A 13,187-nucleotide genomic window follows, 5' to 3' on the forward strand; every position below is an offset into this window, starting at 1 on the left:
TTCAACTGTATTGATCAGGTCTTCCACATTTGTTAAGATTAGATCAAGAGTTGCTGATCCCCTTGTTGCCTCTTCTACCTTCTGGACCATAAAATTATCTGCAAGGCAAGTGAGGAATTTGTTGGACTTTGTTATCTGGAACTACAGATATGATCAAACATCATTCAATTACATTACTTCCAGTTCCAGTGTACTACATAGTAGACTTGTGCATAGATTCAAATTGATCAGTTCCCTTCAGCCAATCCAGCTTGTTCAGCTTGTTCAGATGACCATAATGGCAAGGGCTAAGCCTCCATGTTTTTTTCATCCATAACAAAACTGCCTTTGGTTACAAGTGGAGTTTGGGAGGGAGGCAGAAGGAAAAGTACGATGGGGGAAAAGGCACCACTCCAGCACCTCCAAATCAAGCGAAAAGAGAGAGCTTTTTAAAGGAAGCCCAGGGTAGGATAGCTCCAGGATAGCTCATTATTCCTTCCCTTAGAATTGGGGAAGCTGCCTTAAAATAATGGAAAGCTTCATGCTGCAGGGAGAGAGCTGTCTCTTCTAGAGTAGAAACAGCTTTAACTAAGCATTAACTCCGGTCTCCTCTATAAACAGGAGGGAAAGGATCACAGAAAGAGTGGCATCTTAACTCTGATGCTTTTAATCCAAACCTTAATGAAGGTTATAAGGACAAACAATGCCTAAGATGAAGGGAAGGGGAACCTGGGAAGTCCCCCCATAATGGGCCAGATAGAAAACTAATATTTTGGCTTCCCTGATCGAAAACAGATTTCTGTCATTCCGAATTCCTGAAAAATGGATCGGGACCCCCACCAAAATCTGGGACACCAAAATGGATCGCAGTTTACACATATTGCACAAGCTTTCTATAGAGGTGCTTTTCTTTGGAAGATCTAGAGAACTTTAGCAAAATACTTTCTCTGTGTGTCTGTTGGATCCTCCAATGTATACTATAGATTCACCCGGAGGACCCAGAAAAATGAACCATTTTTCCCTAGGCAGGTAAGTGAAACTGAAGATATGGGTTCTGCTGTTATGGTGACCTTATTGTAATAACTGTAGCAGTAGCAGACTATATTGGGACCTTGAATACAAATCAGTTACAGAAGCACATTTACAGATCCAGGTTACAAATCACTACTGAATTTTGGCATTGTTTTATCATTCTTAGAATGACAACTTGATTGATCAATATTTTCACCATGTTTTAACATTCTAGATCCTCTTCTCTGAACATGTTTCAGTTTATTAATATCCTTCTTGCATTATGTTGTTCAGAACTGAACATAGTCTTCTAGGTGAAGTTTGATGAAAGCAAAATAGAGTAGTACTAGTACACACTATACTCATATATTCCTAGAATGGCATAGGCTGTTTTAGCTGCCACATCACACTGTTGACTCATGTTCAACTTGTGGTGATCCCTAGATTCCTTTAATGTGTACTGTTGTCAAGCCACAGGTATCACGCATCCTATATCTATACATTTCTCCCTATTGGAATTCATTCTGTCAGTTTTGGCCCAGCTCTCTAATTTGTTCAAGTCATTTTGAATTATGCTCCTGTCCTCTAAGGTATTATAGCCACCCCGCCCACTTTGGTATCATCTGCAAATTTGATATGCATGCCTTCCATTTTTTCATCCAAGTCTTTGATAAAGATGTTGAACAGCTCTCATCCCAGGACAGAACCCTGCAGCAACCCACTCCAAGTTAAAGATAATACCATTTTATGTAGGCTTGCATTATTTCTCTTCTGTATCAGCTCATTTTTATTTGGAATCAGTACTGGGCTTTGCTTTTTTGTATTTCTTTTACTATGCTATGCTGTAAATCTTCCAAGTGTTTATATTAATTATATTCCAAGTGTTTTAGGTTTTGCTTTGCTTTGCCCCTTCTCTCCCTTCTCAGTAGGGCCATAATCTCCCCGTGGAGAAGAGCTGCTAACAAGGCTTGCTTCTCTGGCAATAGACAGAAGTAAAGAAGCTGCTACTAATCAGCTCACACTCCCTCATCTCTTCCGGACCTACTGTGCAGGGATATGGGACATGCTGACTTCCTTTCCCCGGAGGTTGATGTGTCATCTCAATTCAGTGGCTTTGACGAGGAAGAAACACCCTGACAATCAATGGCATCTGTTTCTAAAAAGATTGTCTGTGACCCCATCTGCAGCTACAAAACACATGATATTTATGCCTCTTAAAAATGTGAAAAAATTAACAACCTCAGTTTTGCTGCATTTGTCTGAATCCCGCCTGTATTCCCGTCCTATCTTTTGTTTGTTACACATTCTGACAGCTCACATAATCATATGAATTTTCCATATACATATTCCACACCCTACAAGGAAATCAAAAGCATTTTGCATAGTCATGTTCCATAATGTGCACATTAATTAACATTCTTCTTCTAGGGAGAAGAAGGAGGGGAAAGCTGAGTGGAAAGCTGTCTTCTCCTTGGAACAGTGTTTTCCAAACTCTCCAAAGCGATGCAGGGTGTCCTCTTGCAACACTTCTTCCCAGGGATTGTTATAGCCAGCAGTCTGTCTGATCGGGCTCAGCTACTGCTGAGGAGCAGGTCTTCAGCAGAAGCAGAGACTCCCCAGTATTTTGAGCAAGCTCAGGAGGAGTTACACACCTCAGTCTTTGAAACAAGGAATTATCACAGGCTTCTGTAAGGTGGAGGCTTGATAAGATGAACTCCAGCTGTGACCTCTAAATAAGGAAGGCTCTGTATTCTTGTTCTGGTTCTACTGCCCTTTGGTTTGTAATCCTGACATTTGGATTTCTGAACTCCTGGCATTGGATTTCTCGACTCTGAATTTGACCTTGTTTTCAAAAATTTCTGGCATTTGACTTCTGGTCTGTGACCTTGGCTACCATTGTTTCTAACCTACCTCTGTATATCTCTGGCTTGACTGCTAATTGGAGTCTGAACTCAGTTTGGCTAACTCTTACCAGTTTGTGTTTGTATTGCTGTTTTGGCTGAGATTTCAAGGACTTACGAATCTGGGTTTCTTTATTAATGAACTCTGGCCTTTGGCTTACCCTCTTATTATTTACTTAATCTTCAACCCTGTTAACGACAGGGGTAAGATGAAGGCAAGAGGTGGGGGGAGGGAGTGGAGGTTCACACTCACTTTGCAGAGTGGCCTCAAGGCTGACTCTTCTCTCATTTGAGTCCAGGTGAGGCAATGTTGGTTCCCTGTACCACTTTTTTGAGCTTGTTACCAGTAAGAAAGCAGGTTTAACAAGGAGCTTAACAAGGAGGAAGGCAGACTCAGCAGCATGGGCAAGGGGGAGGAAAGGTACCTCACAGGCATCAAAGGAACCAACATTTTCTCACCTGGGCTCAAGGGAGGGAGGCTGCCAGATTCAAGGCTGCCCCCCAGAGCAAGCCTGAGCCTCAACTCCCCCACTTCTCTTGCCTTCACCCTGCAAGAGGGGAAAGAAAAGGGGGAAGGAGGACAGGAAGACCATGTCCTCCTTGGAGTAATGCTTTCAAACTCTCCAAAGTGATGGTGGTTTTAGGCTGCATGAGCAAGGACTTGGGTTGGGGGTTGATGAAGGGGAGCCATGCAAGTAGGTGGGAAATGGAAGTGGGGTCCACTGTGGGACAGCAGGAAGCCCAGAGGTTGGGTGGTTGGGAACTGCCGCTGAGTCCCACCAGCTGGGTTAGTCAGGGAGTGAGGAGATGCACCAAAGTGCCCAATAAGAGCATTACATTTGCTATCTAATTCTTTTTTTCCTGCTCAAGTGGAAAATTGAAGTGTACTTTAAGACTGATGTCACCTTATACTTGAGTTAATACTGTAATTTGATTTATCGTTTACAGACCTATAGAAGGTTATTTGCACACTGAACTGACAAGCTGGAAGGTGTCCCAAAGAAAGCAACTAAAATGACCAAAGGTCTGGAGACCATGACCTATAAGGAGCATCTTAAAGAGATGGGTATGTTTAGCCTACAGAAAAGAAAGTTGAGAGGAGACATAATGTTGTTGTTTATTCATTCAGTCGCTTCCTACTCTTTGTGACTTCATGGACCAGCCCATGCCAGAGCTCCCTGTCAGCCATCACCATCCCCAGTTCCTTCAAGGTCAAGCCAGTCACTTCAAGGATACCATCCATCCATCTTGCCCTCGGACAGCCCCTCTTCCTTTTTCCTTCCATTTTCCATTTCCTTCCAGAATCATTATCTTCTCCAAGCTTTTCTGTCTTCTCATTATGTGGCCAAAGTACTTCAGCTTTGCCTCTAATATCCTTCCCTCCAGTGAGCAGTCAGGCATTATTCCCATGGAGACACAATAGCCATGTATAAATATGTGAAATATGTCATAAGGAAGAGGGAGAAGGCTTGTTTTCTGCTGCCCTGGAAACTAGGACTCAGAGCAATGGGTTCAAATTACAGGAGAAGAGATTCCACCTGAACATGAGGAAGAACTTCCTGACTACAAAAGCTCTTCAGTAGTTAAACTCTCTGCCTTGTGGTGTGGTGGAAGCTTCTTCCTTGGAGGCTTTTAAAAAAGGCTGGATGGCCATCTGTAAGGGGTGCTTTGATAGTGCTTTTCCTGTATGGCAGGTGTCACGCTTACTTCAAACAACCAGCATGAACACAGACCAAAGGTAGCTGCTATCAAACCGGATCTTTATTGAAGAATACACGACTTGGCAAAGTCGAGAATGACATAATGTTTACATACAATCTTCTTTATTACCTTCGTTACAACGTCACACCACACGTAAATATCATCACCCAAACCCCACCCCATGAATCATTATCATCACTACAAAACAAGCTACTCATTAAAATTGTTTTGATTCTCTCTCCAGAATTTCCCATGCTTTGCTGCCAGGTGTCCGTAGGAGCTATAGAGGAGTGCGAATTGTTATGGCTCCGATTCAAGAGCTTGCAAACTTAGCTCTTGGAATCGGTCCCATGACAGCAGGTGTTTGGACGAGATGGCTCATGTTGTCTCTTCCAACCCTATTATTCCATGATTCTATTGTCTGACTGGAAGGGGCTACCACGTTTTTTGACAATGGACATTTTTCTCCCCAAACCTGCTACCTTTTCTCTTTCTGGAAGCAAAAAAAACCCACCTTTTCATCTATAAAAATGTTTCCTGTACAGGAAACATTGTAAAAATGTGTTTATGTGTAAAAAGGCTATGTGTATCTATGTTCATCCAAAGTAGAGTGGACTAATCAACTGGATTTACTTATGTGTTGACTGACAATTTCACGATTGAGTTAATGGGTCTACTCTGATTGCTACAAACCAACTGTGTCCCAGGATGCAATTGCTAATTCTTAATGATTAGTTGCTTCCTTCAAGATACCATTTATTTACTGAGATTGCAGCAATAGCCATTATGCATTCCCCAGTTCACAGTAAAACCAGAAGCTAATAGATTGGTAGATACGCAATGTATAGTACAATGTTAGTATTCAGCCACCACTTAACTACATGAGAATTGATTTAACTTATACAAGCACAATGTAAGATCTCTTCAAATGTCTTTGACACTTTCATCACACCTTATCATCTCTCATAAACACATCATTTGATTTGATGTTGTTCTTCTACCTCCAGTTTGGGAGGTACAGAGGGAGGAAGATGTGAGTGCTGGTGCTCTTCCTTCCATTGTATCTAAAACATAGCTCCGATTAACCTATATAATGTTTATTTTTGAAGAGGAATTCACAATTGTATGTTATGTGGAAGGTATGGATGTACAATGCAAACACTCAAGTTTCTCCACCACAGCTATGGAGGTATAGGGCCAGATACTGCAGTGTGAATCCTTCTGCAGTGTGAATCCTGTGGATTCCTCACAAATGTCTTCCTCCAGTGCTTGCATGGTCTCCTGTGTAGTTTAACACAATTTGTCTCGAGGTCTCAAGTTCTTTCTGATGTTTCATTTGCTCTGAATTATGAAAAGTAGCTGAAATACCACAGTTCCAAAAAAGCAGCTTCTCCTATGGCTAGACATTTTACAATGCCATTTTTATCATGACATCTTTCCCACAAAGCAACTGTTCCTTTGGATTGACAACAACTTCACCATGTCACTGGAGACAAACTAAAGTGTAGACACTGATAACCCATGGATAATTGGTTGAGCTTAGAAAGATAACTCTTGCATGATGAGAAGTAATAAAGAGTGTAGGTCAGGTGATGGAATAAACCTACCAAATCAGGACCATCATCCACATCTCCTTATTTTGGAGAACAAGGAAAGAAACAAAGGAATTCTCTGCTTCTGGCAGTTTTCAATGCAAACCTGGCAATTATAGAGAGAAAGAGTTTCTTATGAGCAATGCATCATCCAAAAAAGAGAAGAAAGCTCTTGTTTGATACAAAAGGCTCTCCCAGGGGGTCAGGAGAGGACATGTACAGAAGAGAGAGCAAAAGAGAGATCAGCTCACATAAATAGGCCATAAAGAGAGGTTCTAAACAGGGCGTAGCAACAGAAGCAGGGTTTTGAGATGCTGCTTGCAGCGTATTAACAATGACTTTAGTGTTCTGCCTGATTAAACTATAAAAGTCCAATGAGCTCTTGCAAGGTTTGCCAGCCCTGGGAACCAATGCAATGTAATAGGTTGGAGTATTACATTTGGATGTGAAAAGAAAGAGATAAAAAGCCCTGCTCAACTATGAAGTTCACCAGGCAGTCTGCTATCATGGATGGCAATGCTTGAAAGAGGAGGTGTAGAAGGAAGGAAAATGCCTTTCTTTAACAAGGGAATGGCATGCTTGCAAACCCTTTGCACCATTACTTTACTCTTTTCCCCACAGATAATTGTCCATAGAATGGGCAGTGAGGTCCAAGGAGGTGACTCATGAGTTTCTGCACTGGGTGACAACAACGCCAGTGTCACCACTGGCTAGTTATGGTGCACAGCCATAGCATTGGATCTCCATGCCCTCCCCATCAGGGAAGGATTAGATGTAGTATATGAATGTATACTTGAATGTATACTGTAATTGTTTTTCTCAATTGGTTTATTCTATTATGCTTATATTATTGTGATGTACTTTGATTGTTGTTTATGTGATTTTAATATGTTGTAAAACTACTTTGGGTCCCGTGAGGGAGAAAAGTGGGGTATAAATGAAGAAGAAGAAGAAGAAGAAGCAGAAGAAGCAGAAGAAGCAGCAGCAGCAGCAGCAGCAGCAGCAGCTGTGGCACAGGTTGGTGAGCAGCCTGCTGCAATAAATCACACTGACCATGAGGTCATGAGTTTGAGGCCAGCCAATGGTAGGGTGAGCACCCGTCAATTAAAAATAAAAAATAGCCCCTGCTCATTGCTGACCTAGCAACCCGAAAGATAGGTGCATCTATCAAGTAGGAGATAAGGTACCACTTATAAAAAGTGGGGGGGGGGGGCAAATTTAACTAATTTACGGCATTGGAATGAGGAAGTGCGGTCAGAGTGGATGATGAAGCAGCTGCTCCCCCCTGTGGCCAGAATCGAACATCCCCTCAGGAGAAGGTTAAATTGCCTCTGCGTCTGTCTGTCTCGGTTCTATGTGTATATGGGCATTGAATGTTTGGCCTATATGTGTATAATGTGATCTGCCCTGAGTCCTCTTCGGGGTGAGAAGGACTGGATATAAATACTGTAAGTAAATAAATAAAATATTCCAACAGCAGCAGCAGAGTCTTCAGTGCTGCCAAAAGAAGAGGTACCACATAGCAACCTTATCAGGACTCCATTGGCTAAAATACATAGGGAGATGCCCCTCTTTGTCGATCACATACGGGTTTGTGTATCTGTGTTCTAAATTCAGATTTGTTCCATTGTGGACAGTTTTTTTTCACAACTTGCTTTTACTTTTTATTTTGGATTCTGTGGCTAAGATTTCTTTGGGGGGTACAGTAAGAAAGAGGTCAAAGTCTTCCAACAGACTTCCAAAACATTTTATTAGCCAATATGAAACAGAAAAATCCATTTGAAACATTAAAAGAAATTACAATAGTTCATCTTTGGCTGCATTTAATCAAAACTGAATTGATAAAATGTCGTATTTGTGAAATAACTATGTGTAGTATATTTTTATTATGATTTTCATTTCCAGTCTCTTTTTAGAGAAAAAACGGGGTATAAACAACAATTCATTATCTCAGAATACATTAGAAATAATTACAATATTGAAAAAAATGTGTTTGGCTATTTCAGGGGTAATTTTTAAATATTTAATGTTCATTCATTCTCTCTGGTCCCAGTTTGTATATCTTACAAACATACATTATGTCAAAAGAAAATTGTTTCGATTTTGCCAGATTCGTTCCACTAAATTATCATCCTACCTCTGGAACCATTGTCTCGGTGCATCCCACAACATCTGGCAAATAAGCATTGATATATTGTAATGTTTGCAAGACCATATGGTGATCCATCTTCAAGGTCATCAGCAGGTGTGTGTGTGTGGAAGGCAAGGGGCTGTTCTCATTATCACTCTTCCTTTCTCTTACTCGCCTGAGAGTCATTACACTAATTCAGTCATTGTTGTGTGTTTAAATTATTTCGTGTCATCACTTCTAGCATTTTATTGAGCATTTGCAGGAGAGTGACAAGTTATTCTAGTAAAATTCATTGCAAAAAATGGCTAACATCTTGTTAGATTGTTGTTGTTGGGTGCCTTCAAATCATTTACAACTTATGGAAACTATCCTATCTGATAGATAAACCTATCTGAGGCTAAGGGTGTGTGGTCTGCCCAAGGTGGGTGTGTGGTTTGCCCATTCCTCTCAGTGGGAGGAATTAACTTCCTTCTTCATGCAATAATACCATTTAGCTAGTAAAATCATCTGCTACAGGCTTACAGCCAGGCTCATAACAACAAAGGCATTCTCTAAAATCTATTGAGGGTGCTCTGGAGATCCCAGAAGATACTGTCATTCTGTTTCTGGCTATTGCAGTGGTTCTCAACCTGTGGGTCCCTAAATGTTTTGGCCTTCAACTCCCAGAAATGCGATCAGCTGGTAAATTGGCTGAGATTTCTGGGAACTGTAGGCCAAAATACCTAGGGACTCACAGGTTGAGAACCACTGGGCTATTGCAACATCTTCAGATTCTTCTCCGATGCTCCCTGCTCTCCAAAAGTCACTTAATGGCCACAGAAGAAAAGCCAGACCTACATGAGAGAAGAGGAAAGATCTGTATTTCTGCTAGGTTAGAAGATTGATACAAATACCTCCAAACATGCGGTCTTGTCTTCTCTCCATTTCTTACCTCAACACTCTTCTATTCAGCCATCCTCATCTAATTGCAAAGAGTAGGAAAGAGAAACGTGCAACTCTACACTCAAAGGCATAGATAAAAGATTTGCTTCAAACTACAGTATTCCCAAACAGCTAGGGTTGGATATAGAATGGAACTCCTTTAACTTTAACCCTGATCAGATCATGGAACAGGACAAAGTACTGCAAGACTTTATCATAATTGGCAGAAGATCCTCTCTTACCCCGCAATCCCGTTTTCAGATACAGCCTTCTCAAAATGGATCTTGTCTCCCTGGTGGAGAGAAGATAAAGGATGGAGAGAAGTGTCCAGCTCTTTCCTTATCGACAAAGTATGTGCACCTCTTTCTTGGGGAGGCAATTGCTCTGTGGAGGGGGGACAGCTGTGGTTGAAAGTTGAGATTTGGAAGGTAAGAAAGGACAGGTTTGTTTTGATAGAGTTCCATGATACTATAGATTTGTTTCACAATCTGTTCAATAATAAAATGGCAGGCATTTCCTCTAGTATCCAACCTGGCAACCCTAAATTCAACATAAGCACTCACTCATCAAATTGTCATTGCTTCCATGGTTTTGCTTTCCTTAGGACTAATAACTGGATTTAGGCCAGGATACATATCCTGACATGATTTTTAGGAATGACATAAGCAATCATTCCATGTATGGTGAGACTTGTGCTCCTAATGTAGCTTCCTCCCTCCAGTCAATATGGATGACACTGCCTCCAAACTAGTGCTGAAGTTAGATTGAACTGGTCAACATTATCATATGAAATTGAGGAGTTATTATCTGACTCAAGCAGGAATCTATCTTGGACAAGTCTTGATTTGTCCTTTGCCTTTCTGATGTTCTGCCAATTATAATTTTGGCAACAATTTTGTAGACTAATTAAAAACAAGCATTTGAATCCATAAATAATTGTCCTTGTTGTCTTGGGAAGGGACGTTTAACAAATCACTGGTTTGTATCATAAGGAAGGATATTTTTAAAATACCACTAGCTTTCTGGACAGCTTTCAACCTTACAGCTCTGGAGCTGTTGGACAAAAACTGTCAAGGTCAACCCATGGGATGCATGTCCATGATGTCAAAGATGGTTTCTCTATAAGTTCTCATTCCAGAGGCCTCCTTTGGAATATCAACTACTTCATCTTTCCACTTGGGATTCTCCATATGTTTCTATCCAAAGCAAGAGCACTTGGAAGTCATTTCAATCTTTTGTTCATATGCTTTGTGCTACAGAGATTCAACAATTGTATTTTTTTTTTGGAGTCTCTATTCCAAAAAGGTTGATGTGGGTCTTGGCAAAAGATTGGGAGAGTAAACTGAGCTATTTCTTTAGATTACACATCAGAGAAGTTTTTCCCGCTCATTTCCTCTCACTGCCAAAGCAGATGCATCCTATTGTGATTTTATCAACAAAATCTTGCTTACCTTACGTTTTCAAGTGATTTATATTAGTGACCAAGATGAAAAGTTTTTTATGGATCAAATGTATGTTACAACTGTATGATATTTATTTTCAAGGATCTTTATCAAAGAGCATAACACCTCATGAGCTCCACAGCTTTTCACATTTTACGTGCTCACTGGTCGAATTACTACACTATATTACATGGCAAACTCTCCATCTGCAAGAGAGATAATGAAACTATTTGTCATTTATTGCAGTTCTCAGCTTCCATCCCAAGGATGTACAACTGACAATTATGCCATCTTCCACCGCACCTTGCTTCAAGCAGTGGCAGATAACTAGATTCTGAAACTTTTAAAACCAACTCAGGGAACATATTTCTGAAATAAAAGATGCTTAGAACTGACATTTTCTTACTTGAGGCTATATTTCTATTGGGCTGAGTTGTAGAAGACATGAAGCATGGTTGTACTGTTTCTCTAATTCCTTTTTAATTTTCACTATCACTCTTACCCAAATGAGTGTTGAAAATTAAAATGAGGCTCCAATTAGGAGATGAATTGTAACAGTGATGTCGTTCTTAGCATCAGATAAAGCTTGTGGATAGTCAGACAAAAATGACAACTGGCAACTCAGTAATATTCTCCTTAATTTAGGATATCTTCATTGTAGAAGGCAGACAGACAACTGACTGCTCTGAAGAAGCATGAATTCTTGCAGCTTCTTGTGTTTTGCTGGTTGTTGTTAACTCAGCAACCACATGTTCCCTAAGATTAAGAGTAGCAGTAAACTGTAACAGATTTTCACTTACAAATCTGAAGACAAAACCATGTACTAAGCTTATTTTCCATTTCTTGGCCAGTGGACTAAGGCAATGAGTACAAAAATGGAGGAGGAGATAAAAATCCAGGAATTCCCCCCAATTGGTGGTTTTGAATTTTGCAGATTTGATTATTCATGGATGGAATTAAAAACATTTTCTTTAGGAATTTCTAGGTCTTCCATAGCATGATTCTACAAGCAACTTCCACTGGTCATGCTGGAGAACCTAGAGCATTCCTAAGGAAGGGACGCCTCCCTAGAAATCTCTAGGTCCTTCATGTGATTTAATAGCAGTCATGCCGGTCACATGACCTTGGAGGTGTCTACGGACAATGCCAGCTCTTCGGCTTAGAAATGGAGATGAGCACCAACCCTCAGAGTCAGACATGACTGGACTTAACGTCAGGGGGGGGGAGGAGAAGCTGACCACAGAGTACTAAAACTAAAACTTACTTTGATAACAGGTTTTACAAAACCAGAATCCTAAATCTAAATTCCAATAAAACCCCTCTATTCTATCACCAACCATACATTAAAAACCGACTTTCCACCCCACTAGTCAAAGACATTTGTAAAACTACTACAATAAATTTCTCATTATTACTTAATTAAGTTTAAACTTTTGCTAAAAGTCAAATAGTAAAACCCAACCTTCAAATCCCATGAGTGGTATTATTCCTTCTTTCTTTTCTATGTAAGATTTAACATGGCTCCCAATCTTTTATAAAATCATCCACAGAATTCTCTTTTCTCAAAATAGGCAATTTATCTTGCTGTCATTTCAAAGATTTTTACAATCCATTTTTGTTTTGTTTTTAAATCAATATTCTTCTAAAAAAATTGGATACAAAAATCTTGCTGCTAAAATTATATTATGCAACACCTTATCATTCACCTCTTTAATTTGTTCATTTCTGAGACCTAATAAAAATAGTTATGGATTCATAGAATCATGGAGTTGGAAGAAACCTTATGGGCCATCCAGTCCAACCCCCTGCCAAGAAGCAGGAAAATCGCATTCAAAGCACCCCCGACTCATGGCCATCCAGCCTCTACTTAAAAGCCTCCATAGAAAGAGCCTCCACCACACTAAGGGAATTTGGATGGATTTTATTTCTAATATCTTATACACCTGGGAATAATCATAAACATAAATATTTATTTATATCCAGCTTTTGTCTGTAAACGAGACCCAAAGCAGCTTACAACATTGTATAAAAGACAATGCAAAACAATATACATATGTAAAACAATAACCTATAAAACCAAATTTACAACAAGAAGTAAATACAGTAGAGTCTCACTTATCCACCATAAACACGCTGGCAGAATGTTGGATAAGCAAATATGTTGGATAATAAGGAGGAATTAAGGAAAAGCCTATTAAACATCAAATTAGATTATGATTTTACAAATTAAGCACCAAAACATCATGTCTTACAACAAATTTGACAGAAAAAGTAATTCAATGTGCAGTAATACTTATTTACAAATTTAGCACCAAAACATCACAATGAATTGAAAACATTGACTACAAAACCATTGACTACTAAAAGGCATTCTGAGTTGGATAATCCAGGACGTTGGATAAGTGAATGTTGGATAAGTGAGACTCTATTGTAAACATATTTTAAAACATTTGTTTAATACAGTTATTACAGGCAACTCAGTATTAGCACAACTCAATAAGAGTTGTCA

This window comes from Anolis carolinensis, chromosome 3 (assembly GCF_035594765.1).
Source record: "Anolis carolinensis isolate JA03-04 chromosome 3, rAnoCar3.1.pri, whole genome shotgun sequence".
Taxonomy (NCBI): domain Eukaryota; kingdom Metazoa; phylum Chordata; class Lepidosauria; order Squamata; family Dactyloidae; genus Anolis; species Anolis carolinensis.